We start from the raw sequence: 14,635 nt of genomic DNA on the forward strand, positions 1-14,635 counted from the left end.
GTAATGGTGGTGGCGGCAGTGGAGTGATAGTGTAATGGTGACAGTGAGTGATGTCAGTAGAATGATAGTTGTGCAATGGTGGCGGCGACGACGATGTGGTAGTGGTGGTGGCAGTGTGGTAATGGTGGTGGTGGTGATGGAGTGATAGGGGAGTGGTGGTGGTGGTGATGGAGTGATGGTGAAGTGGTACTGGTGGTGGTGGCGGTGGCGGTGGGAGTGATGGTGGAATGGTGGGGAAGTGGTAGTGGTGGTGGTGGGAGTGATGGTGGTGGGGGTAGTGGTGGTGGTGATGGTGGCGAAGTGGTGGTGGTGGTGGAGTGATTGTAAGAGTGGTGGTGGTGGTGAGAGTGGTTGTGGTGATAGTATGGTGATTAAATGCAAGTACACAAGAATTCGGCCAGAATTAAGTAGTTCAAAGCTACTTAATTTTTTTCAACTTTTTTAGCCTACATTTTAAGTAGCACTTAATTTGTTAAGTAATGTATAATGTTATTATCAAATCTACTGAATCACTTATTACTTAATTAATTCAGTTTTAAGTGCTAAATTTAGGTTATCAAACAAGCTCAAAAAGGGAACAGAGCATATAGTATATACGGCGTGAGATTTTTTCCCTAGGAATGAAACACAATTTATCCATGAGGTTATATTTTGTTACAATATACTACTAGCACATTAAGGTAAAATTGTTGAAAAAAATTATAACAATTGGTAAAAATTATAATTATTTACTAAATATTACACACATGTGTATGTGTATATATATACGAGCCCCTTTCAGGTAAGGGCGTCTTCATTTTAAATAAAATACAGACGTCCCTTTTTCTCCTCTTTTCTGATCAAATTTTGATGATGTGAGCCACTCAATGTATTCAGAACATGATTTTAAGGGTAATTATTAACGACGAGAGTAAAACCACAAGTAAAAGTGACTATTGACGACAAAAATGTGAAGCAATCGGTACAAGTAAATATTAACAGTAGTAAGCAAAAAAACTGCTGGTAATAAATTCAGAGGCAGCTCTCCATGGATGGGTCCACGGTCAACTGAACACCAAATTTTTTATTTTTTTTACATGTAATTTTTTTTGGGAAAATTGTAACGACCCGCTCTATCTTTGTACAATATTGTTTGCTTTAGAGGCCCAAAATCTATAGACTTCCCAATAGGTCACCCATCCCTGAATTACCCCAAGATGAGCATGCTTAACTGTAAAGTTCCTATGCGCTTTGACCCGCCCTCATGGCTTTAAAAAGCCTTGTACAAGTAGGAGGGATTTTTTCTTATAAATTATGATTTGCCCCCTCTCGTCTGGACGGAGCTTGCTATCCTGCAGTACTGCCGGCCATCGGAAGCGGGGTGTTACAAAAATGACGGCCAAAAATGTGTTTTGATAATTAATACCCGCCAAGGACATTTTCAGCATAAACAAATGTTCTCAGCATGTCCTTGACGGGTATTAATTATCAAAACACGTCATGTGCCGTCATTTTCCCTAAAAAAATTGTAAATCTTACTTTGAACACCTAACCCAACCGAAATATCAATGAACACCCAATCCATAAATAAATGAACACCCATCCAAAAAATAGCCTACAAATTAATCCACTTTGAAATTTTAGCTCACTAAACAATTGCTTCACAAAAGTAAATACGAAGTTGCTACTTTATACTAGTTACTTGAATCCTAGAAATTCATTTTCTACTTTTTATAGGAAAAAGTTGATCCTTCTTGCGGTTTCTAGAGATAGTATAACGTATATATTTTTGAACACCCTTGTAAGAATTTCTAGAGCCGCCACTAGTAATAATGGCAGTATATAATATAAAATATTGTTATCGATATTATAAAATAGAGCGATTTTTGTCTAAGCATACAAAGAAAGTAATATCCACAGCTATTCAATCAAATTTTCATATTAAGTTGTAGATGTCATATAATTTTTTTTCCCGAAAGATACAGAAAAGATTCTCTTAATAAATCTACCCCTCCATCTGTCCTCATTTTAAAGGTAAAATGTATCCATATTTAAATATTGCTCTTATATATGATTAAATAGGAACATGTCTCCAAGTAACTCACGCTCTGTGTAGATTAGGTTTGTCGTTAGAGTATGTAATAATTTATTTACGTTAGGACTATATTATGTTCTAACGTGCTTTGAAGCATGGGTATTCTCTAGTTTTTATATAAATCACAAAGTTTCATGTAGCTAAGTAGTTAAGTGCTGCAGTTACTATTCAACAGGTTGCGTGTTCAAATCTCAGCTATTCCCTTCTAAAACTTTTAAATTTGAATCTCGTGGGTTGGTTTATTAGCAATCGAAGGTTTGATAGAGTACATGAAAAGGATATATGAAAGTGTCCATAAAAGTGAAATGAATGATCCATATTCACACTAATGTGCTGATATGAATTTGAATTATTCATTTCACTTTCATGTATCCTATTATTTTCGGTTGCATAAACCAATTCTTGGCATCTTTTCCATGTGCCGTTCCAACGTGTTGGTTTGGAAGTGAATAGATGTGTTCAGGGACGGAACCAGAATTTTACTCTAGCAGTGACAAAATGTATACTAAGAAATTAAAATAAAAAGATGCATTACAATATTAATAGTCATCGGCTCCGGAAAAAATTAAAATAACATAACCAAAATTATAGTAAATGATATTTAATTTTGGGCATCGATAATGTCACTCCCCAAATTCCTAGCTATATGGATTTCCCAAATTGATAACCGCACTCTCTTTTGGGAGTGACGTTACAAATTTGGGGAGTGACATTATAATTAAATTCCCTTAATTTTTTAGGTTAAGTTGTTTTAGGGTTAAAGTGTGGAGTTTTTTTTTCTCTTAATTACACATCATCATTTATATTATTTCACTTTGGCCTATCGAATTTAGTTTTGGAATACATTTTTGGGTCTCATTTCTTGAAAAAAAAAGAGAGAAGATTTATGACTAGTATATAATAAAAAATAATGAAAAAAACCTAGCAGTGGCAAGACTATATAAGTTGCAGAAATGATAGAGGTACCGAAAATGTGGAGGGATTTCGTACCGACGGCCGCCGGTGGGCCGTCTCCGGCCATCGGACGGCCGATCCGAGCCGTCCAAAAATTCTAAAAAAAAAAACCGAGGGGCCCAACACGGGAATCAAAGGCATTCGAGGTGTGTAGGGTGCTTGATCGGAGCACCCCTTTTCGTGAATTTTTGGACGGCTCGGATCGGCCGTCCGGTGGCCGGAGACGGCCCACCGGCGGCCGTCGGTACGAAATCCCTCCCCCATTTTCGGTACATATAGCAACACTCTATAAGTTGGGGAAAAAAAAAATTCACATATAATAATTGGATTTTTTAAAATCCTTGTCGTGGCGGCCGCGGCTACTAGACCCCCCTGGTTCCGTCCTTGGATGTGTCTGTTCGCCAAGGATAACTTTGAACCATGGCTTCCCTTCGGTTGGCAGCCTGACACCTATTCGGATAGCCCTCTTTGCCTAAAACAACACCTCACACTACTCCTCTATACTTCGGTTCTTTGATTAATAAAATTTTCTTTGCCGATTAAAAAAAAAAAAAATTTCCTGATGTCTCATTGCATTATTCCTCGTATTGTACTTCTACAATTTTCCCATTAAGTGAGAGAGTTTCAATTCATAATTCTAGTTCGACAAACTTGTAGACAGGGCCGGTTAAGGATAAGTTCCGCAAGCCGGCTGGCTCAGGGAACTCTTGGAGGCATGGGACAACAAAAAAAATCCTTAAATTTTAAAAAATGGCTTAAATGGCGTGCTTCAAAAGTATCTGCAATCATCCCCCTTCCGCCGCCGCCCCCCCCCCCCCCCCGCTCTCTCTCTCTCTCTCTAAGTCAACTTAGACTCATCACTATCAGTCAAACAAAGACTAATGGCCAACCCATTTTTTTTTAACAGTACAAAAAAATCCAAAATTTTTAAAATGGGGCTTAAATGACGTGCTTCAAAAGTACCTCTGGTCATTCTCACCCCCCGTCCTCTCTCTCTCCAAGTCAACTTCGATTGATCACTATCAGTCAAATAAAGATCAATGACCAACCCATTTTTTTTGAACAGTACAAAAAAAAACCTTAAATTTTAAAAAAGTCCTTTAAATGGCGTGCTTCAAAAGTATCGGCAATCATTCCCCCCAATTTTTTTTTTTTCCTGACGTCTTATTGCATTATTCCTCGTATTGTTCTACAATTTTCCCATTAAGAGAGAGTTTCAATACATAATTCTAGTTTGACAAACTTGTAGACAGGGCCGGTTAGGGATAAGACCCGCAAGCCGGCGGGCTTAGGCAACTCTTGGCGGCATGGGACAACAAAAAAAAAATCCTTAAATTTTAAAAAAGGGCTTAAATGGCGTGCTTATCTGCAATCATCCCTCTCTCTCTCTCTCTCTCTCTGTCTCAGTCAACTTAGATTCATCACTATCAGTCAAACAAAGACCAACGACCAACCCACTTTTTTTGAACGGCACAAAAAAAAATCCAAATATTTTAAAAAAAAGGCTTAAATGAATCAAACAAAGACCAATGACCAACCCATTTTTTTTGAGCGGCACAAAAAAAAAATCCAAATATTTTAAAAAAGGGCTTAAATGATGTGCTTCAAAAGTATCTCCAGTCATTCTCACCCCCCGTCCTCTCTCTCTCCAAGTCAACTTCGATTGATCACTATCAGTCAAACAAAGACCAACGACCGATCCTTTTTTTTAATGGTAATCCTTTTTTTTTAATGGTAAAAAAAAACCTTCAAAATTTAAAAAAGGTCCTTAAATGGTGTGATCACTATCAGTTAAACAAAAACCAATGACCAACCCCTTTTTTTTTGAACGGCATAAAGACCAATCCATTAAACAGAATTTTGAAACAAAGTTGAATTCTAAATCAAAGTTGGATGTTTTATAGGGCAAGGATTTCCCAAGCCATGATCGAAAAAATTAGGACTGATTGGGCATTATCTTAAAAAAAAATGATAAATCCAATGAAGAAAAAAATTAGGAGTATGTATAGTTTTAATCCAAAAAAAAATTAGAAAGTTTCTTGGACATTTGAAACCAATATTGCAAAGAGAAGTGGTAAAATCGATTGACAACCTTGATTTTATAAGGTCTTACAGGAAATATGGTGGTTTTCAATTGATATGGATTGCTTATTGAATTTTGTGTACTACACCAGTCAGTTGTTTTGGTCGGTAAAGAGGAGCTTTTCGAAGTTGGAGTTCATAAAAATTTACCTTGGGACTGACATGTCATAGAAGAGATTATGTGGATTAGCTATAAGCTCAATTGAAAATGAATATTTGGATAAGTTAAAATATGATGATTTAATTGAAGAATTTGCTAAAAACAATGCAAGGAGAAGTTGTACGTTTTCTTTGTATTGGATCGTGTTCATCATAAATCACTATAACCAGGGTTGCATTTTTTATTTTGATTTTGATTTTGGAATGTAATTCAAGCTAAAAGCAAAATGTAACCTCGTTTTTGTTTTTTATATGTCTTTTTATTTTTTATTATGACTTAATTAATAGTATGTGGACAACCAAATTTAAGGTTAGGTTTAGACAATCCATATGCAGGGGCCGGCACTGTTAGTAGATTGTACGTAGTGCGACTTCACCCAAAGTAATATCGTTGCACTCTGGCAGACGGGCGCCATTACAAACTCGTAGCTTCGTAGAGAGGGTGAATTTCGTCAAACACAAGCCTCCGTCAAATTCTACCTAACATTTCCAATTTCAAGTTTAGTTTTGTTCTTTCAGTTTCAGAAACTTCATTAGCGTGGATACTGCAACTTGTGAATTTAATGTAATGTTTTCGTTTAATAATTTTATTTTGTGTAGTTCTAAACAGATTGCTTAGCAGGATGCATATCTAAAATTCACCATTGTTCTGAATCCTGTACAGTCTACACTGGATGAGGGTGCCCTTCCTCTCTTGGTAAAGGACTAAAGGGGGTCTGGCGTGCTGGAGTTTAAAGACAAAGGTTAAATTACTCTTTGGCTCCTTTTGGTTTACTTTTGTGTCATTTTTTTTTTCTTCTTAAATAAATGGAGTAGTAATTTTCTTAATCAACTCTTACGCGGGAACTTTTCTAAATTAGTTCAATTAATAATTTTGGTTACCCGTGAAGCGTGTGATGGTTATTCAACTTATTCTGCATATATTAGTACTAATGTTTATGGAGTACTCTTGAATGTGTGGTTTGGGTGACCTGGATATATGAGTCTACCCGCATGTCAATCTCAAATGATACGATAATATTATTTTTCACATACGTATGCAAACGATAGTAGCCGACAATTGGGATATATGACAGAAAATAAACTTTAATGTATGAAATTGAAAAAAAAAAGACTACTTGAAGAGTCAGAGTGGGAATAGGCAAATTTTTTAGGAGCAAAGTGGGATCTACCCCACTATTAATTTAAGGTTCCGCAGTTCTAGACATTAGTATAGATTATGGGAGACAAAAGAAATTTCGTTATCATAAAAATAAAAAAATGAAATTATTACAATAGGAAAAGAACTGCATTAGAAAGTTTCAAAGAATAAGAAAGTCTCCTATTACTGCTACTCACAAAAACTCAACCTACCCTCTATGTAACGAAAAATGGTCTTTTTTTTGGCCGAAGGTTGTAGTAATTTTTTTTTTTTTTGATATGTTAAATAGATCAAGAGGGGCTGTCATCTCTCTGAAGAGGAGATAAAAGCCAAGAGGCAGGGAAAATTTTCGAGTACGAGTCCCCCACCCTCTCACAACATTCTTGGCCACATCGTGAGACACATAATTTACACTTCTAACAAAACTCACCTCCATCTCATCAAGATTAAAACTTCCTACACTGGTTAATGTAAATGAAATTAAAACTCCGACGCTTGAATTAACTTCATCTCTCCTTTGAATCAATGAGATGACCTATTGAGAATCTCGTTTAATGTGAATCTTTGGTAACCCAAGTTCTTGAGCAAAAACTAAACTTTCTCTTGCTGCATGCCATTGCCTAGCCTCAAGCATCACACTTCACAGGCTCCATCATGTTATTGAAATGAATTGCTCTGGTTGCTCTGAAAGAGCCATTAGAATCACGAACCACCATGCCCAGTCCACCAGTTTTGGTGCGATTAATTATCTAGTCTCCTTAAAAAATAATTTTAACCCAGCCATGACTATTTTTCTCCATCTGTTACATACCCCTCCAGGGTCCGATTGAGCCAAGACCCTGGGCGTTGGCTGCCAGAAGTCCATTGCATCTATAATCTAAAGTAGAAGCTAAATTGTAACATAAAATTTGTTCCTACGGCTTTTCGCAAATACCCCGATTCATTTAGACTATGAGCATCAAAAAAAAGTTCGCAAAGAGTAAAAGTACATAACCAAATTGAAAAAGCTTACTAGCAAGAGGTCAACAAAAAATACTTGTTTTAACAATTCAATAATGGCTTGAATTTACGTTCTTAACAGCTCGTGCGTGACTTGTAGGGTACCCTTCTCACTCTAGTAATTTTAAAAATAGCACTATTGCAGGATGATGGATGGGGTTTTTTTTTCTTAGTCAAGGAAAATTTCTAGAACTATTCTAGGAGTAGGAGAGGGGTTGATGGATGGACTTTTTATCTTGGTGAAGGCAAGTTTTGTACCACTACTCGAGGAGTACGGTTGGGGTTGATAGATGGATTTTTTTTCTTGGTCAAGGCAAGTATCTCCAATTATTCTACGAGTAGCGGACGGGTTGATGGGTGGATTTTTTTCTTGGCCAAGGCAACTTCTTACAATTATTGTAATCTATGGGAGAAAGGGAGGGGGTTGATGCCAGCAGGAATGTCGGGGTATTCTGCAATTTACTCAGAGTTCAACTGAAAACTAGTGCTTGGGGCTTCCTTATGTAATTGGGCGATCGAAAAAGGCAGCATTGGCATTTGTGAAGTGATGCAGCGGAATTCACGAAGAGATTAGTTGCGTACTAATCAAACGAATGATAGGTACTCGTAGCCACGAGCAGTTTTTGAATCCACAAGAGAAATAAACAAAGTCTGAATATTATTGATAAAAAGCTTTAAAAAGTTGAATAATTAAATAGGTTATAGCCCTTTTTATAAGACCCTAACCCTAAAAATCCTACTGTAAAAGAAATAATAAATCATTGTAAGGCGCTAGTATATATATGAGCTAGCGTTGAAAATGTTAAAGCACTTTGCTTTCAGTACAATTGCCGGGAGGGAGAGGATTGTAGGGCGCTAGTATATATATGAGCTAGCGTTGAAAATGTTAAAGAGAAACAAAGTCCCTTTGCTTTCATTACAATTGCGGGGACGGGGGCTAGCGTTGAAAATGTTAAAGAGAAAAGTCACTTGGCTTTCTCATTACAATTGCGGCCGGGGACGGGGGAAGGATTGTAGGGCACCAACTACGTAGTTTTGGTATCAAATGAGATGGAAAAATGGTACTTAAAAAATTAAGTGTTCCAATTTTTAATTCGTTTGAACCGATACGAAGATTTTGTTATTTTGATCTTATTATTTTAAAGGGTCATATATGATTTGGTTTTGTCTCTAGAGCTCTTATAATCAAGTTTTTGCTCTATAGAGTCCTAGATAAAAAACAGATACCTGATTATGAGAGACTTAAGAACAAAATTATATTATGATCCTTTCGAATAATATGATCAGAATAACAAGATTTTCACACCAGTTCAAACAGATTAAAAATTGAAGCACTTAAATTTTTTTGGCACCGGTTTTGCATCTCATTTGGTACCAAAACTACGTAGTTATGGTGCCCTACAATCACTGTAGAGATTGTAAGACACCTACTGTTCTTTTCCCTATTTTGGTGTAATAAGTTAAATGATTTTTTTTTCTTTTTTTTGCATTTATTAATTTTTCTTCGATAACTAATTTTTTTGAATAAAGACAAAAACAAGTCAATAAGTCAAATTTTCGTCTTTATTAAAAAAAATTGGGCTTCGATCGTTATTTTTCATTTTTTGATTTCTCTCTCCATGATGTAATAATAATCCATAAATAAAATCAACGAAAAACTAACAAATGCAAAAAAAATTGAATAAGGACCAAAAAAAAAAAGCCATTTAACTTATTAGGCCAAAATAGACCTAAATCCCCCTATGTGGGGATTGAAAAAAAGTGTCCAGAATTCATTTCTAGCCCAATTCCTCCTCTTTTCACTTCAAGACCTCGATTTTTCCAAACTTTGTATTTTTACATGCTTAACGGGGTAGTTCCGGGAATCCTTAAAAAAATCCTCCAAATCTTAATCTCATAATTTCCTATCAAATTTTGATAATCCGAGCCGCTCAATGTGTTCAGAACGTGATTTTAAGGGTGCTCGTGAGAAACTGGCAAAAAAACTAACCGGTAAGGGCTTGATTTGAGCAGTTTTTCATTGAACCGTTCAATAAAGTTCAATAAAAAAACTTTTCGGATGAAGCCCTTTCCGGTCATTTTTTTTGTTGATTTCTCACGGGCACCTTTAAAATTACGTTCTGATTACATTGAGCGACTCGGATCATCAAAATTCGATCGAGAACTTGGGGGTTTTTTTTAAGGGTCCCTGGAACCGCCCCGATTAAAACTATATGTATGGAGTATATACTATCAACATATTCATGACATCACAATTTGATTCCGGTTCAACTGAATCAACTCTTATTGAACCAATGATCATTCACTCGGTCGGTTTTCCGGTTCGCTCTTCGGTTTGGTTTTCAAAACATTGACTCTCTGCCGCCTCTCTCTCTGCCGTTAATGGAAAGGAATAAATGAAGGAATAAAAGGAGGAGGAGCTTTGGGTTATTTCTGGAATAATTTGGGTTGGTGTGGGGAGTGGTCATGGAGAGGCCACGGGGAGGAGACAAAACAAGACGAGAGGGTTTTAGGGATTTAAACAAAACAAATACTCCATCTTTGGTGTAAACTTAACTTGCTCTGCACTTGAAAAATATTAAAAGATCGGATAGTATATGTAATACGACGACAATAAAAATGGTTAGTATCAAGAATATGCTCAATAAACGAGGATAAAAAATCAAATTTAATCTAGCTGAAATGAGAATTCATTTGTAGTCTCACACCCGGTTCATCTTGGTAACATGCCAAGCATGCACCACCTAGGTCAAGTCTGTATCGCCACTTGAGGCCGATAAATACTCTGGACTCCCTGTAGGATAGTTACATCTTTCATATGTCTGTGATCCGATAGGTTTGTACATGTACCAATTTATTCCATGACTTTCAGTCAAATATTCTCTGTGTTATTACGATATAAAATTACTGAATCAATAAACTTGGAAGTGAAATGAGTACAAACATTAGAGAATCAAAGAAAACTTTTTGCAAAGAGATTTAGCTAAGAATGTATTGCACACCACTCGGTCCACTGGTTTTAGACTTCCAGCTTACCAAAATTTGTAGTGTTACTAGAGAATAGAATTTGATGGCCATAATTAGGCCAGACAATCTTCTTGCCCTCTTAAAGTTGCATTGCATTTATATGGGCTTTGTAATTGCCGATTGTAAGATTAATGGATTCATGACTTTATATTAACCTTATCACAACCCTACTCATGGCTAGCTAATGGCCAGTGGCGGAGCCACTTGAGAACGAGCGGGGGGCACGCGCCCCCACTGAATACTTCTTTTTTTTTTTCTTTCTAGATTTTGTATTTTTTCTGTAATTGGCTTCTTAAATTGTTCTTTGTTTAATCACTTTAATACATTTTGTATATATTTCATTCTCAACTTTTTGTTTCCAATATTACAACAATTCCATTACACTTGCAAAGTGAGATGTTTAATGAATAAAAAGAGTCACCACTCACCATTTGAAACTCCTCAATATATAATGTCCAAATTTGTAAGTGGCTAAACCATGGGTTATATGCATTATACTTCATTAATTATTCACAATTTTGAAATTAATCTTGTCTTTGTCGATAGAACTCACAACGCATGACGAAATTAGAGGTTTAAGCATAAAATTTGAAAAGAAAAGCACATTTTTTCTGAATGGATCAAGACTGCTGAATATTAACATTTTAGTTATTGTGTATGTAACTACAATTAGACTTGGTCCATTGAGACAATTCAAACAATTGATTTGTTTTGATAGTTTATGAAATTACTACCTTCCTTAGTAAATGTGTTAGCTTTTTTTTTTAAAAATTATTTTTAGCACAAGCATTCTTTTATTATTTTGGTGTTGCTAATTATGATTTTTTCTTTGGTTGAAGTGTGTTTAAAAAGTGCCCCCATTATCGTTAATTAATTCCTGGCTACACCACTGCTAATGGCCCCCTGCCAATTTGTCATGTAGGAATCATACAATTCTTTCTCAGTTTTCAACAATTATCCCGTGCAAGATTTTGCCCTTAAGGCTCCCATGCACGTGGGGCTAGTTTTATAATTTCCACCTCTTGCTTGCTTCTAACTAGCTCCTCTATATCTATGCATAAAAATAAAAAAATAAAAACTAAATTAAATGTTGCCAATCCACATAAATTAGTGACAGTCAACCACACAAACTATTTAATGTGACATAGTATATCAATTTGTAGCCCAAAAATGCACCAAAAAATCTGGGTTGTTACACTTTGCCTATCAAACTTCTCAACTTCGTATCGCGCTCATTATTGCAATCGAAAAAAGGATCACCAAACACAAAGAGCAGCGGAATAAACAAAAGCCAAGGATGAAACCCTAGCCTCTAATACCAGTTTGTTATGATAACCACAAGGTAGAGAATAAACAAAGCAACAAGTAATCAAAACAAGGACACAAATATATTTACGTGGTTCCACCTAAGCACAAAGGTTAATTAAACGTACTCCATGGACGAAGAGCGATAGTGAATTCACTATGAACGAGGGGAGAATACACAAAAAAGTCAGCTATATCCATAACTCTTAGTGAAGCACAAAACAATATTCAGTGACAAATCTCTAGTGGAACCCAAAACAGAGCACACATTAACCCTAGTGGAATCCAAATAGACAATACAAAGCTTTGAGTATTTGATACCCTTTTAAACCTAACCAGAACCCTACTGTCACGCGCTGGTTTAGACCCAGTGTGCGCTAGTCAAAATGCTAGGTGTTGGTTAAACTATCAGGTTTGACCATTGACCAGGGCAGGGTAGCTTTGACTGGCGCGTGCAGGTCCCCAACTCGCATGTGCTATTCAACCCTTCTCGTTGACTTGCGCGCGCTGGTCAAAGCTCTGGTCAAACTTGCTTTGTTCAGCATGCAGAAGCCATGATTAGGGGTCTACAGCACACGTACGGGAACCTTCCAATTCGTCGAAAAAGCAGTCTTCGCCTGGGGACATCTCTTACACACATCCCATCACCTTTTCCCTCTCATCCAATGAGAGAGAAGCCTATGGAGGGAAGCAAGGCCAGCCCATTGATTGGTTTAAACTCCTCTCTCACCCTCTCCCTCTATATATACACCCCTCCATTGTTCTTCCAAAGGGTTACCAAGTTACAAAAATCCTAGCCCTAAGTCACAAAACTCAAGCAAAAACCCTAATACCAAGCAACACCCTACGTACCTTGCTCTTTGCTTCTACCACTCAACAAGCTTCCAATCAAACACCACCATCCAACCTAAACTCAAAGCTCAATCATTCCATTCAAACCTTAAAACCAAAGGTATCACACCTTTGTATTGCTTTATGTTATGATATATCCCTGAGGGGGGCTAGTAGGGTCAAGACTGGTAATCAATATCAAGTCCTGGCCCTAAAGCTAGTAAGGTTTCAAAAACCACGTGTATAGGTGACCAGCGCGCGCCGGTCGTTAGTACGGGCGCACCACTCTGTGAATGCGCGCGTAGATTTTTCGTGGGGACTGGGACTTGTCTGGGGCCTGTCTGGAACCTGCGCGCGCTATTTTAAACACGCGTGCTCCACTTTTAGACTAGTGTGCAGATCCAGCGTGGGGTCATGATCCTTATTTTATGATTTATTTCTTGTCTATTCATCACTGTGAGCATGCTTAATAACCAATTTACTATTTTTCCATGTTAAAACTGCTAGCTTGCCTTTCAATACTTATTTCTATTCTGTTGGAACACCAACTGGGGTATATCTGGACATGTCCAAGAGCCCCAGTCATGTGAAAACAAGTACTGGAAACAGCCTAGATGGGCGTACGCAAGTTACCAACCCGCACGTGCAGGTGTTCTTGATCCAGTGGCTTTCCATTGCGTTGCTCTTACATGGGTGACTTGGCCTTGGCCTCTGTTTTTATCCCCACACTGTTTATGGGATGTTTTGGTCATTTGTTGGGCTTTTCAGTCTTTAAGCTGTGTAGTGTAAATACTATGAACTGTTTGTTTTGTTTTGGGTGTGCACTGGTCCTTCCAGAGCCTAGAGGGTTGGAAATAAGAGCTGTGAGCTTAAGCTTACTTGCACGCGCAGGTTATGGTGTAGCACGTGCAGGTTGGATCAGCATGTAGTGACTTGATTAGTGTATGCTGGTTTCTTCCTGCAGACGACACTTCAAAATAGTGGCCTTCCAGTCTGTTTAAAACTCCCACAGGAGTCTGTTTTTATCTTATACTAACTGTTCGAGCATGCCATCTATCACATCCGGCAAAAGTGTTACAGCTTTAATCCCCATTAAATTGTTTCCCGCCCCTAAATAGCTAAAGAATTTATTAATCAAATAGAATCGCAAATGTTTTCGCAAATGCCCAAGTAAAGACTGATCTCCGGATTGAGCGAGAGAAATGCCTTAATTAAGCTTACTTGCATGGGCAGGTTATGGTGTAGCACGTGCAGGTTGGATCAGCATGTAGTGACTTGATTAGTGCATGCTGGTTTCTTCTTGCAGATGACACTCCAAAATAGTGGCCTTCCGGTCTGTTTAAAACTCCCACAGGAGTCTGTTTTCATCCTATACTAACTGTTCGAGCATGCCATCTATCACATCCGGCAAAAGTGTTACAGCTTTAATCCCCATTAAACTGTTTCCCGCCCCTAAATAGCTAAAGAATTGATTAATCAAATAAAATCGCAAATGTTTTCGCAAATGCCCAAGTAAAGACTGATCTTCGGATTGAGCGAGAGAAGTGCCTTAAAACCCTTTCCCTCTTGTAACCTGACTCTCAAACCCAGATATGGTTATGACGAACCGGTGCCGTCACCTTTTTCAAATTAAACAACGTAGAAAGCGTTTCAAGTTCGGTTTCTTAGGTGTCAGACCTTCAAATTAATCCAAGTGACGACTCTGAATTGAGTGCTCGTCTGCAAAGCGCCCCTCGATCCGCCTTGCATTTTTAGGGCATGTTGCCCACAACAGTGAGTGACTAGTTTAGGCAGTTAAAGATGTTACTTCTCTATTCCCTCTATTAAACCAATTTGAACAACCCTAAAAAGATGTGGGATAACGATCCTATCTGAGCATTTTAGGCCTTCAGGCATTTTGAACTTTGTCCTATAAGTGTGTAGGTATGGGCTTTGTTCCCATCCAGCTGCATTTTCCAACCTTCGGTTCGAATCCCCTTCCCCTTTTTCCGCTTAATAAAATATTATTTTTGCCGATAAAAAAAAAGAAAAGCTTAGCATATACCTAACTTTAGACCTATGGT

The sequence above is a fragment of the Rhododendron vialii genome, chromosome 4a (assembly GCF_030253575.1).
Source record: "Rhododendron vialii isolate Sample 1 chromosome 4a, ASM3025357v1".
Lineage (NCBI taxonomy): Eukaryota > Viridiplantae > Streptophyta > Magnoliopsida > Ericales > Ericaceae > Rhododendron > Rhododendron vialii.